General features: G+C 40.4%; 1 long non-coding RNA gene across 4 annotated transcripts; it reads right to left on the reverse strand.

Moving 5' to 3' along the window:
• Positions 1-9,426: 9,426 nt before the first annotated feature.
• Positions 9,427-12,255, reverse strand: LOC114159537 (uncharacterized). 4 transcript variants are annotated; one of them, XR_003598611.1, is made up of 6 exons: positions 12,022-12,255; positions 11,623-11,912; positions 10,991-11,542; positions 10,787-10,856; positions 10,339-10,481; positions 9,427-10,105 (listed from the first exon to the last, which is right to left on the reverse strand). It is a non-coding gene; the product is annotated as an uncharacterized LOC114159537 (long non-coding RNA). The 4 variants fall into 4 exon arrangements; XR_003598613.1 differs by having other exon boundaries at positions 9,427-10,481; positions 10,991-11,160; positions 11,345-11,542; positions 12,022-12,254; XR_003598612.1 differs by having other exon boundaries at positions 10,390-10,481; positions 12,022-12,254.
• Positions 12,256-12,911: the final 656 nt, after the last annotated feature.

The raw sequence follows: 12,911 nt of genomic DNA on the forward strand, positions 1-12,911 counted from the left end.
AAGAAATTTTTCTTAGGAAAAACTTGGATGGTGTTCAATGTTCAAATGCAAAAGTACATTAAAAGTTGAATATTGTGACTTTGTAAAGTCAGTAAATTATAAGAAAAGCTTCAAATTAATCAGAAAATCATTTTTCAGAGATGATAAAATCAGACGTTTGCAATTTAAAAATGCTAGAAGGGTTAAAGGCTTCAGTCTAACTTTTATAAACTTAAATATTAAAACTCAATCGAGCGTGCTGTGGTGGTGTAGGGGATAGCGTGACCCACGAGGCCTTGAGTCCTCGACGCGGCGGTCGGGGGTTCGATTCCTCAACCCGGCGATATTTACCTCATGTCTTCCCCCTTCCTGTCAGCCTACATTCTTGTAAGGGACACTAGAGCCCACAAAAGACCCACTGGAGGGGTAAAAAAACCAACTGTCAATCAGGTTGATTGACAGCAGTAAGCCCCGCCCCCTGGCTCTGGTTGGTTGTTATGAGTGGTTCACTTCTGCAGGAGACTTGATATAATTTTCCTCTAATCATGAAAATAAATTTTTTCTAATGATTTGTAGTTAATCAATACATGATCAATTTTCCTGCGGAGGAAACATCTTTCCTTCGTAACCCGAATCCAGCTGCAGACGTCGGATCTTCGGCGCCAACACAAGAAATCAGCCTCAGTTTCTCTAATTGTTTCATCAGAACAGAAACAAGATGGAGAAAAAACCTGAATCTGATGTTCAGCTGCAGATAATTAGCACTTTGTGACCCACAAAATTAAAAAGTAAAAACAAACACTGGCACACAGACAATGTATTTAGTGAAGTTATCACCATATTTTAAATATTGTGACTTAATTTGAAGTTGAAGTTTGTAAATTAATGCAGGTGTGGAAAAGCTTCTTTTGTTCAGTTTTCCATGGATCTAAAAAACATTTAGCTTTAAGAGAAACATCTGGAGGAGGGAGAGGAGTTTCTTCCTGTTGGTCTCCGCGCCGCGATGCACTGATGCAGTAATTCATGCAAAAGGAGCCCAGACCAAAAACTGACTGCATAGAAATAAACAACCTTTTCACAACCATGGCATTTCTTTTCTAAGTATCAGTTTTATTAATCTTGTATAATATTCAGATTTTCTGAGCACTAAATTTTTTTTTTTAATTATTCACTCTAATTAATCTGCATAATATACAAGTTTCACTTTCTGACATTAAGGACAAAAACATTAAACTTTTTCACAGTATTTATGTTTTTGGATGAACTTTGTGACATCTAAACACAGCAGCCATACAAACAGTGACCAGCAGAGGGCGACATTCCCTCACGGATCATCACACGTTTCAATTATTTCATTTTATTTTCATTTAGATTCATTTTCTTGGCCACAGCATTAAAACTTAGAAACAAAGTTTTTAATGTGACTTTTGAGATTACATGAAGACGAATGAAGCCTCTGAAAAAGCTGCCTAATGCACATTTCATGGAAGATAAAGATGAAAAATCCACAGGGATCCACTGGTAGCACAGTTTCAGAAATTAACATTTGTACAGTCAGACACGGTGGTGGCAGTGTGGTGATGTGGGGCAGCTGGAAGAGTTCCTGTAACTGATGGAAGAATGTCTGGAGAACCGTCAGTTTGTCCTTTTCTGTTTGTCTGTTGATAATTCTGCTTCGTTTCAGAAGAAAATAAATCTGGCCTTCATTACATAAATCACGTTTCAAACTGAGGGCCCGGGGGCCAAATCAGGGCCACCGCAGCTTTTTATGTGGCCCTCTAGGCTCCAAATCACATCAATCAGTCCCTCACAATCAACAAATCTCTACATTTTTTCTGATCTTATTGCAATTTTTTCTAAAAATTGGTCAAAACCCATTTAGTTGAACGGACTGCTGCCTCAGCCTCACTTGATGTCTGGCTACAGTCTGTGATCGATACGGCGAGGAATTAAAAGTCACATTTAACATCACATTGGCGCAAATATAAAAATTCCTTACGAAGATTTCTAAATTAGCACAAAAAATCTGTGATTATGATTATAAAACAATCAGAAAATCCAATCACAGCTATTTATTAATATTTTAACAGCTTAATGGGTTTTATCAACATATTCTGGCACAACCGGCCCTTTAAGAACATTTAGTGTTGACTACCCTGGGATGGACGATGTGTCATGACCCTAATCAGGCTGATTATGCTGGGAAATCCTCCGATGTTTGTGAAATAAAGAATTTCTACTTTGGTCCAGGATTCCTCCAGAGCTATGCTATCACCTAGCTGCTAGCTGGATTCCTCCAGAGCTATGCTATCACCTAGCTGCTAGCTGGATTCCTCCAGAGCTATGCTAACACCTAGCTGCTAGCTGGATTCCTCCAGAGCTATGCTAACACCTAGCTGCTAGCTGGATTCCTTCAGAGCTACGCTAACACCTAGCTGCTAGCTGGATTCCTTCAGAGCTACGCTAACACCTTGCTGCTAGCTAAGCTAACACAGTGTTAAAAACTGATTCTGTATTTACTCTGCTTTCCTCTCATTTTACCTTTGGTGATAAAATGAAAGTGATGATTAAAAACCTTTTAAATGTAAAACCCGACAGAATTAAGCGCAGCCTCCACTCCCTGCTTTAACGGCACACAAAATATTTTCTGAGGCGCTGAGTTGAGTTGACAGAGGGCGAGGAAGCAGGAAAGGTTTGGTGAGAGCCATTAGTGGCGTAAGCAGAGAGTCATCGCTACGTGGTCAGCAACTCCCCTGTTGTGTTCTGGGTTCTGCTTGTTTTCTCTATAACGGGCCAGTTATGGTCAGACTTCCTGTGTTTCCTTCTCATTATTCCTCCTTCAGGAACAAAAGCAGCAGGTCTGCTCCTGCTGGAGGAAACGATGCTTTGTCTTCTCATTGTGGGAGTCGGGGAAAGAGGGCCAATCTCCCAGGGAACTGAGTCTAGACCAAAACCTTCCTGAGCGCCGACCTTATAATTAAATTGGAAGATTAAATTCTGTCTTATTGTGGAGGTCTAATGAATATTCTGTGGGTGATGTGAGCGTTGCTGCAGCTATCGCTGTGACCCCATCAGGCTGCAGCACTCCCTCTGCTCATCAGCACAAAGCCGAGACCTTTCCTCTGAGTTCATCTGCAGCGCAGCGCCGGCGGCTTCCTGCAGCCGTGCAGAAACTCAGGCCTGATGGTGAAACTGATCACAGTCAGCTCTTCACATCAACACTCATGAAAACAGATTTATCATGATACCGAAACCAAAAACAAGAAGCAGAAAATAAAAGCAGCTGTAATCTCTCTGGAAATGTATTTCTATGAACCTGGAGATAAAAACCAAACTAGTCCTCAGTATCGGCATGTTTAGGGAAGACAGAGCCTGTTTTTAGTCTAAACATGCACAGGACACCGTCTTAGTGTTAGCATAGATGCTAACATCTTCAATCTTCCTTATTTCTGCTCATGGATGCAACCAATCAGCACCAAGGAAAACGACGGGGGCTCCTGGATTGGCTGCTTTGGGTCGAGGTTTTTCATTTTGTTTGGAATATTTTAGAAATGCTAAATACTGAACCGTCTCCAGAGGGTTAGGGTCAACACTCTGTTCATCCCACCACAATATTCTGTCTCAGGATCTCGTTTTGTTCGTGGTCCAAATGTTCTGCAGTGAATTTAAAAAGAGCTCCATCATATTTTGCTCCAGCAGTGAAAACTGACGCCGTTACAGATGATCATGTTAAATTCCTGCAGCTCTTCGATTTGGCAGAGAATCTGGAGGAGCCTGGTTTATGGAAATTATTTTCAAAATGGCACCACAAAAAGAAGTTTAAAACACCAAGGCAATTCAGGAGCTACTTCCTTTCATACTTCAAAATAAAATTCTTAAACATGAACAGCTGGGCTTGCAGCTGAATGTTTGGAGCTCAAAGCGGCAGATTAACTTCATCAACATGAAGAGGAGCAGGAGAATCTCACATGTAGAGTCGTTTATTCATTTATTTATTTTTGGCAGTTATTGTCCTCTATAGGTTCCACCAGAGCAGGAAGGAGGAGACTCTGCTTTGACTGTGGTTGTCATAGCAACGGGTAGGCGTTCATTAGGGCTGCCAGCTCGAGTCATTTCCTCCATATGAATATGATTATTGTCAGAATAAAAACGGGAATCTGTTGATTTTGGGGGGATTTTTCTGATTTGTGAAAAGCTGGAGGGACTGATTGATGTGATTTGGAGTCCAGAGGGCCACATAAAAAACTGCAGCGGCCCAGATTTGGCCCCCGGGCCGTCAGTTTGACACATGTGGTGTGAAGCTTTCCTAAAGATGGCCGCCTTCTAAACCCGACTGGACTGTGATCTGCTCGGCGTTTCCTGCTGACATCAGCAGTTCTGCTCAGACTGCAGGTTTGGAGCAGCTGAACTCTGAGAGACAAAATTTAAACACTTTAAATATAAAAACACTCCAATCTAACAGCTGGAAAACTATAAACATCTTTGTTATTGAGCTCATATATTTATTTATTCAATAATGTAGCAACAAGAATACTTTTTAAATATGTTATCAAAGTAGTTTTAGATTAAAATGTGTTTAATTCTGAATATGAACTAACAGATCCGAGTCTCTCTGGTTAGTGGAAGGCCGAGGACAATGTTAGTTTAATGAAAATTTATTTCTATCTGTCTTTTTCATGTTATGGAAACTAAATTTAACATAACTAAATGATTCCTTGTTCTGGGAGAGAATTCAAACGTCTCTAAATAATGTTTGATCAGAGCTTCATTAATGCAGCCGTGGATTTTTATGACGATCTCAGTTTGTTAACAACATTTAAACATATAAAACCAAAATAAAAACTAATAAAACTGATTTCCAGTCATAATGTTTGTTATTCCTGTTTTTTGTAGAGTTTTCAGCTGAAACCAAAGATTGGAGAGTTAAACGATTCCACATAAATCACAACGAGATGAGAAGGAAAAACTGAGAAAACTGAGAAAATAAACCATTTATCACCTCAAAGAGAGGAAGAGGAGGAGGAGGAGGAAGATGAAGATAAAGAGGAGGAGAGAAGAGGAGCAAAAGGAAGATGAGGAAGAAGAGGAGGAAGAGGAGCTGTGTCCAGTTTTGCCTGGAGCTCCGATGTTCAGAGGAAACTCTGAGTTAATCCAGGAGGGAAATTAATATGAAAATACTTGTTTTCAGTGTTTTCAGTGTTTTCAGTTTTTTCAGTTTTTTCTCAGCTGAATCGTCTCTGACAGAAACTTTTCCTCCTTTAATGCAACACAAAGTTTCCACCTCAGAAGGAAACTTTCTTCCCTTTAAGGGAAGCGATGCTTCATCTACTCCGTTTATCATAAATTGTCCATAAAGTCCCGTTTCTCCGTCCTGCTGTAGGAAAAGCCGTCAGAGTTTCCTCTCATTTCCTGCCGGGTCCAAAGATCCGCAGCTGCAGATTTATGGCTCCTCGTCTCAACTCGGACCTGATTCAGCAGATAAGAGCTGAGGGCGAGTCGCTATCAACCAGACAAGCAAGGAGCCGGGATTTATTATCCAGATTCCCAGGTTAACTTCATCTGGCACGCTGTCAGGGCAGGAGGAGGGCAGCGGGGGGCAACAGGCCGGGGAGGGGCATTTGGCTCTGCAGCTCTGCAGAATGAGCTGCTGGCACAGAAACTGGGTTTTCCTTCACATCCTGTATGAACTATCAGGGTTAAAACCTCCAACTCTGTTAGCTAATGAGCTTATAGTCATCAATAACCAATCAGATGTGATCAATATTATTGATTTATTTACAGCTGATGACACCAGAATATCACTCAGATCAATAGAAATACATCTTACACAGTTAGAGCCGGGTTCTGGTTCTTCTCTTTATACAGTTCAAAACAATAAACTCAACTAAACTCAACTCAACTCAACTAAACTAAACTAAACTAAACTAAACCCAACCCAACCCAAACCAAACCAAACCAAACCAAACCAAACCAAACTAAACCAAACCAAACCAAACCAAACCAAACCAAACCAAACTAAACTAAACCAAACCCAACCCAAACCAAACCAAACCAAACCAAACCAAACCAAACCAAACCAAACTAAACTAAACTAAACCAACCACCACCAAACCAAACCAACTACAAACCAAACCAAACCAAACCAAACCAAACCAAACCAAACCAAACCAAACCAAACCAAACCAAACCAAACTAAACTAAACTAAACCAAACCAAACCAAACCAAACCAAACCAAACCAAACCAAACTAAACCAAACCAAACCAAACCAAACCAAACCAAACCAAACCAAACTAAACCAAACCAAACCAAACCAAACCAAACCAAACTAAACTAAACTAAACCAAACCAAACCAAACCAAACCAAACCAAACCAAACCAAACTAAACTAAACCAAACCAAACCAAACCAAACCAAACCAAACTAAACTAAACTAAACTAAACTAAACCAAACCAAACCAAACTAAACTAAACTGTTTCCATGTGCAGTAGGTACGTGATGCAAGTTTTTTTGGTTTGTTTTTAAAACTGAATAGTTTCCATTTGTTCCACAGTTTGATTCATCAGAAATATTAAATTAAAATTAAAACTGAAAACCACAAACATGTGGGATTATTATGAGTCTGTCTTGATCAATCAGGGATTTTCCTGTTTTATTCCCCAGAACTGAAGTTTTCTGAGAACGTTTTCAACTTTGACCTTTGGAAAATCATTGAAGAATAAAGTAAATATTTAGTTTCCTGCCAGCGGTGAAGCTACGTGACTCAGAGTGAAGCGCAGACTGTGCTTCATGGTGCGGCAGGATTTTTAAACTCCCGTCCTCTCATTGCTGCGATGCGATTGGCTCTGCCTGGTTGCCATGGCGGCGCTGGGCTTGAATCGGGTTTTCTCCATGTTGAGGCTGCTGTGACTGCTGGGTGATTTATCAGCTGTGTTTTAAATTAGAAGCCGATCAGATTAAAGTTTAATGAATTTTAATGATGTGAGGAAAAAAGGGTCATTTCTGCCTTGTTCAGTCGATCCATTCAGGATGAAAAACAGAATATTAACAGAAAAAACAGCCGAGTCCGTCAGCAGAGCAGGAGACAATTCAGACAGTTCAGACAATTCAAACATTTCAAACAATTAAACAATTCAAACGATTAAACATTTCAAACAATCCAAACGATTGAAAACGACTGAAAAGTTGAGCTTCACGCTGGAGGAAGAAGAACCGGCTCCGTTCCTGGTTACAGAATCAACCCGACTGTTTCTGCTGCTGCTCCTTCAAACCGTTTAATTTATAAATCAACATATTTAAATTAATGCAGAAACAAAAAGTCAGACTCGGTGTCCTGCAGCTGGTTGTCGTGTTGCAAACAAAGTTTTAGGAAGTAATTTTTAAAAATGATCCTTAGATTCAGCGACAGAGAAAAGAGTCAACATAATTATTAAAAATTATTTATTACATTTATTTTGACAAAATGTGAACATGTGAATATGATGTTTCAGACAAAACAATTATTAATTCAATTAATTATATAGTTTTATATAATCTATCAGGGGTCCTGGAGGCCCGGCGTCCTGCAGGTTCTGGTCTCTCCCTGGTTTAACTCACCTGGATCCAATGAGGCTCGTTGGAGACCTGAGAAGAACTTGGACCTGCTGAGGAGGTTGTTGGTTCCACCAGGGAGGGAACTAAGACGGGCAGGATGCCGGGCATCCAGGGCCCACTTTAGGGGCCCCTGATCTAGATGTTTCTAATCCAGAGAATTAAGAACAGCCACAAATTTCTAAAATTGTTTTTTAAAAAATATTTTAAACATTCATTAGTTTTTTTAAAAGAACATTCAACAAGGAATAAATCTAGAGCAATAAAAGTTTTCCAAACAGTTTTAAAGAATTATAATTTTCAAAATCAACCAAAATAATGCAAACATTTTGTGTAAAATAAGAACTTTAATACTAAATGTTATGTTTATGATTCATATTCTAACAGTTTAGTTTTTCTCCATCACTATCTGTGATTTATTATGTTAGAAAATCAGAACAGAAATGATCATAAACAGATGGAAATATAATAATCAGGTTATTATCTCTCTCCTGTCATCCTTTTATTAAAATAACCAGATTAAAGGAAGCTTCAGGTTTTACAGGATTTGTTCCGAGTGCCAGGGATTTTCAGTTTGTAGATTTTCTTTGCTGCTCAGATTAAAATCTGATTTTAAAACATTTCACTGTGAGATTATTTTTCTTGCTGCAGCACCAAACTCTCACCAATCAGAAGTTAAACGAGTTTCTCCAGCTGGAAAACTTTTATTGTCCTTTAACTTCGGCTTTAACCTTCTTACTCTAACTTTCTACACGCTGATGATACATGACGGCTTTTATTAAAATAATTATCAGCAGATGGAAATGATTCATCTTGCAGAACTAAACTCCAGTTGGCTGCGCTTCAGGCTCCACCTTGTGAAATCCATTATACTTGTTGATTATCTTCTAATTAGACAGTAAACGTTGCCTGTAAATACGGACGGCGCTGCCGTGCGGCTGGATTGATTTCCACAGTGCAGGTGAATAATTGAGAGCGGCGGCTGGCGGGACGGCTGACCTTTACGGGACTTTAGCTTCGCTTGTTAGCGCTTGACGGATCCACTGTGAGCTCTGAAAAGGCCGTGGAAATCCGTCAATCTGCTGGTTATGAAAAACTGAATCAGCATGAAAATCTGCATCATCAAGACACAGGTTTCATATCAGCATTATCAACATATTACATGTCCGCAAATAGTTCTGGTTCTGCTTGGATGGGAACGCCAACATCCAGAATACAACAACATCTCTGAAGTTTTCATTTTTATTTCATTTATTCAACTAAAAGAACAAATATTAACGTTTAAAAACGATTTATGATTTCTCTAAACAATGATTTGCTACAATTCAAAGCCAAATATTCACATTAACTCCAAAAGGTTTGATGAATTTTATGCTAAATTACGTTCTGCATAACTTAATAAAGCCCACATCATGACGCTGCCACTACTTTTCCACAAACAGACAAACTGAATTTAACCCGACTGCTACGCTGATGATACTGAACTATTTTTATTAAGTAAGTCAAACAGAAATCATCTTTGGACCAAAGAATCTGAAAATAATCAGACCTTCAGCCAGGAAATGTTCAAATAAAGAGATTTAGGTTAAAATCCTCCTGATGTTTGTACAGTAGTGATAAAATCAGAAATATTCTGATCATGCATTTATTATCGCAAATCTGGATTATTGTGATTCTGTCAGAGAAAAAAAACTTTTCTCTGTCTAATACAAAATATGATTTCAAATTCTTATTTTTGTGCTAAACAATCAAACTGCTTCTTTTCCTTCGAACCAACAGAAATGCTGATTGTGTTTTCTCTGTTTCACATGTTTAACATTTACATTTTTTCTGTCTGATATTAAAGATGTATATCAGTTTCAGCATCAGGATGGTTTTTATTGGACGCAGCGGTGATGAAATATTTCAACATTTCTTTGGTTTCTGTGCCAATAAGGCAGATTTTTATGGAGAAAACAGTATTTGTGAGTTTCTGAAAGAAGAGATCAGAAGCCTTTGATTCCAGGAAAACTTTAAAAAATTCATATTTAAAGGAGCAGAAAGCGGCTGGCCTCTGGCTTCCTGCTGCAGCCCATAATGGCCGGGAATCCCAGCCTCCCTGTGGGCGATGCGCTCAGTTTCTATGGCTTCACTCTGAATCATTAGAAAGGAAGCAAAGTGTTTCTCTGAGGAGGGCGGTGCTCCTTCTCTCCGTCTGAAACAGAATAAAACATTTGCTGCTCTGGAAGGAGACGTCCTCACGACTGAGGAACAAAACCAGAAATCCGGTTTCCTGTCCTGAGTTTCAGAGGAAGCAGGAGTCAGAGGGATGCCAACACTCTGATGGCTGTTTGTTTGTCTTCTTGTCTGTTTTTCCTCTCCAGCTTTGACTTGATAAACCATCTGGTCCAGTGACAGTTCGCAGCAGCGTGTCATGGATGGCGGCGCTGTGATCGGCCCAGATGTCAGCCTGCCAGCCGCAGACGGACCAGACGGACCAGACGGCTCCTCGATTCTGCAGAAACTCTTCTTCCAGGAGGAAACTTCACAGGTACGACTGAAACCAGCAGGAAGACGACACAACCAGAAACAGAAACTCAGCAAAAATGATGGAAACTTTAGAATATCAGACAAACAGCTTAGCTTCAGATTATTTAGTTTTATTAATCAGACGGTTTGTGTCACTAAACACCAGGAAGGAAAAGCTTCAGAGAGAAGAAGAGTCTCTTCAGTCCATCATTCATGAAATCTCTGGACCTCCCATAAAATCCAGACCATCCAAAACTCAACTGAATGAAACCTGAAGAGCTGCATTCAGACTCCACACGCCTCCATGCTAACCCTTAAAGTTCCCCACAGGAAGTGGAACCGGCTGGAGGGGAGATGGCAGCGGCGTCGTTCGGTCATCATGAACAGCTCAGAGCTCAGCTTGACTGAAACATTACAGACACTTTTAAAACTTACATCCTTCCACAAACTCATCACAACCTTAAGATGAACTGCTGCTGCTTTTTCGTTTCACTTCCCGTCATCTTTATTCTGTCAGAGTAAAATCTGCTGTTGGTTTTAAGATCAGAGTTAAATCATGTTGACTTTATGAGCTCTGATGGATAAAACAGTCGACCTTTCTCTTTATTATGAATATGCATGGTCACTTATGATTTCAGCTTTTTGCCAAAGACTGAATGGTGATCATGGAGAACCATTTAGAGATCATATGAAGAAAAGGTTCACACACTGAAAGGGTTCTGTCATGGTTTCACGGTGAAAGGAAACGCTGCTTCCATCCGGATATCAAAGCTCGGTTTCTGAAAACAGAGGAAATAGTTGTCAGGTGATCTGAGGAGCCGTCGCAGCAGATCGAATAAAAACGATTAAAAACATCGTTCTGCTTTCCTCAAGTCAAACAACCGGCGTGTTTCATTCAGGAGGAAAATATCACCTGAAAACAATCCTGTTAATGCATCCAGTGTCTAATCAGAGCCATCAGGCTTCCCTCCACTCCGCTGATGTTTATTTGATTGGACTGGGCCGTTCTCTCACTTCATTACCAGCTGACATGGAGGACGAGTTTGCACCACTCAGATTAACGTCCTGAAGAACCAAAGTGTCCTGGTGGCAGAAAATTACAGAGTCTGAGCAGAAAATACATAAAACAGAAACATGATTTCTTCTCGCAGCGTTCCAACTGAAGCTGTAAATTATAAATCAGAATCCTGGTTCTCAGAAGCTTCACAAACGATGATAAAAAGACAGGAGTGTAAAAACGCTGCCAGCTGAATCAGAGAAATCTGACTTTTATTTGCTTCTCTCTGAAACGCCTCATGTTTCATTCAGCAGAAGGTTTTGTTTCACTTCTGACACGATGGCGGAAAGCGTCCCTCTGCACGGTCACTTCTGGAAATCAGCCAATCTTCATGTCAGCAGAGGAAAACTGAGGCAGGAGGGAAGCTGGAAGGTTTGATCTCACATTTTCATCGACTCAACAGGAAAACTGTGGCAAAAAAGCAAAAATGTAACAGTAGAAATGTCAGTTCAGGATTTTAACATGTTGATAAATTATTAATATGTTACCTGCAGTATGTGAGTCTCTCCACTCAGTATAAATTAGGATTTCTGAATCTGATCATTTGAACCGATGCGCTGCTGTTTCTTTCTCTTTTATGTTTTACCAATTCAAGCTGATATTTACTTTATAAATGAAGTAAATATCTGATGGTGTCCCAGCACTGATCTTCCTGTCTGAAACACGTTTTGAAAGGACCGTGCTCTGGTTCCTTTGTGTTGCTGTTTCTTTATTTTTCAGGCTGTTTTGTGCGAAGCAGCAGAATCTCTGGCTGCCAAACCTTTTCCTCTCCAGAGATCTGCAGCGCCGTGGCAGAACGAAAGAAAGAAAAGTCATTTCCATCTTTAGATTCATGAGCGGCTCTTCAGATCAATTATTTAGAGCCGTCACTGAGATTTCTTTATTACCTCTAAGTGTCTGTTCCTCTAACATGCTTCTGTTCCTGAGGTGAGAGATCAGCTCTTTTATTTTCCTGAGGGAGAAAAGACCTGAAGGAGAATCCGGCGTCGGCCCGTCAGAAACTGCGGCTCATTTCTCATTCCTGGCATCAGAACCAGCATCTGAGTTCCTGCTCAAAGTCCAAAGGTCCCTGAAGCAGAACCTGTAAAAACACCAGGAGGATTTATGACTGTCAGCGATAAATAACAGAATTTACACTGAAAGGAATGTAGATTTTACAGAAAGGTTTCATCTTCTGTTTGCACATTCCCTCATAAATCTGTTTATTAAGATATTAATGTTGTTCCATAGTGAGTCTACGTCTTCATTGTGAGACAGGAAGTAGTTTTATGTCTCTAATGAAGCGTAGAGTCGCTCTGGATGGAGTTTATTTCACCCGCAGCTGAAATAAACCTGGAAAATCCAGGAAACATTTTCCTGCAGCTGAGCTTTCATCAAAACCAGAACATTAAAGTCTTAATCTGCACATTTAGATTCAGTTGGTTTAACTTTGAAGCCAAAATGAAAACAAGTGGAAACATTAAAATAAGGAGTAAAGCGTTAATAACTCTTGTTTTGTCAGATTGGGTTCAGAGGAAACGTTGAGCTGAAGATCTGGATGTTTGCAGCTCTAGCAGCAGCCACAGCCGGGCGGCTGCCAGGCTGCTCTCAGGCTGGTGCCAGGCTGCTGGGCTGCCAGGCTGCTGCCAGGCTGCTGCTGGGCTGCTGGGTGGCTGCGAGGCTGCTGCTGGAGCTGCTGCCGGGCTGCTGCCAGGCTGCTGCTGGAGCTGCTGCCGGGCTGCCAGGCTGCTGCTGGGCTGCCGGGCAGCTGTGAATACAGAGAACTTATTTCAACCCA

Source organism: Xiphophorus couchianus, chromosome 16 (assembly GCF_001444195.1).
Source record: "Xiphophorus couchianus chromosome 16, X_couchianus-1.0, whole genome shotgun sequence".
NCBI classification, from domain to species: Eukaryota; Metazoa; Chordata; class Actinopteri; order Cyprinodontiformes; family Poeciliidae; genus Xiphophorus; species Xiphophorus couchianus.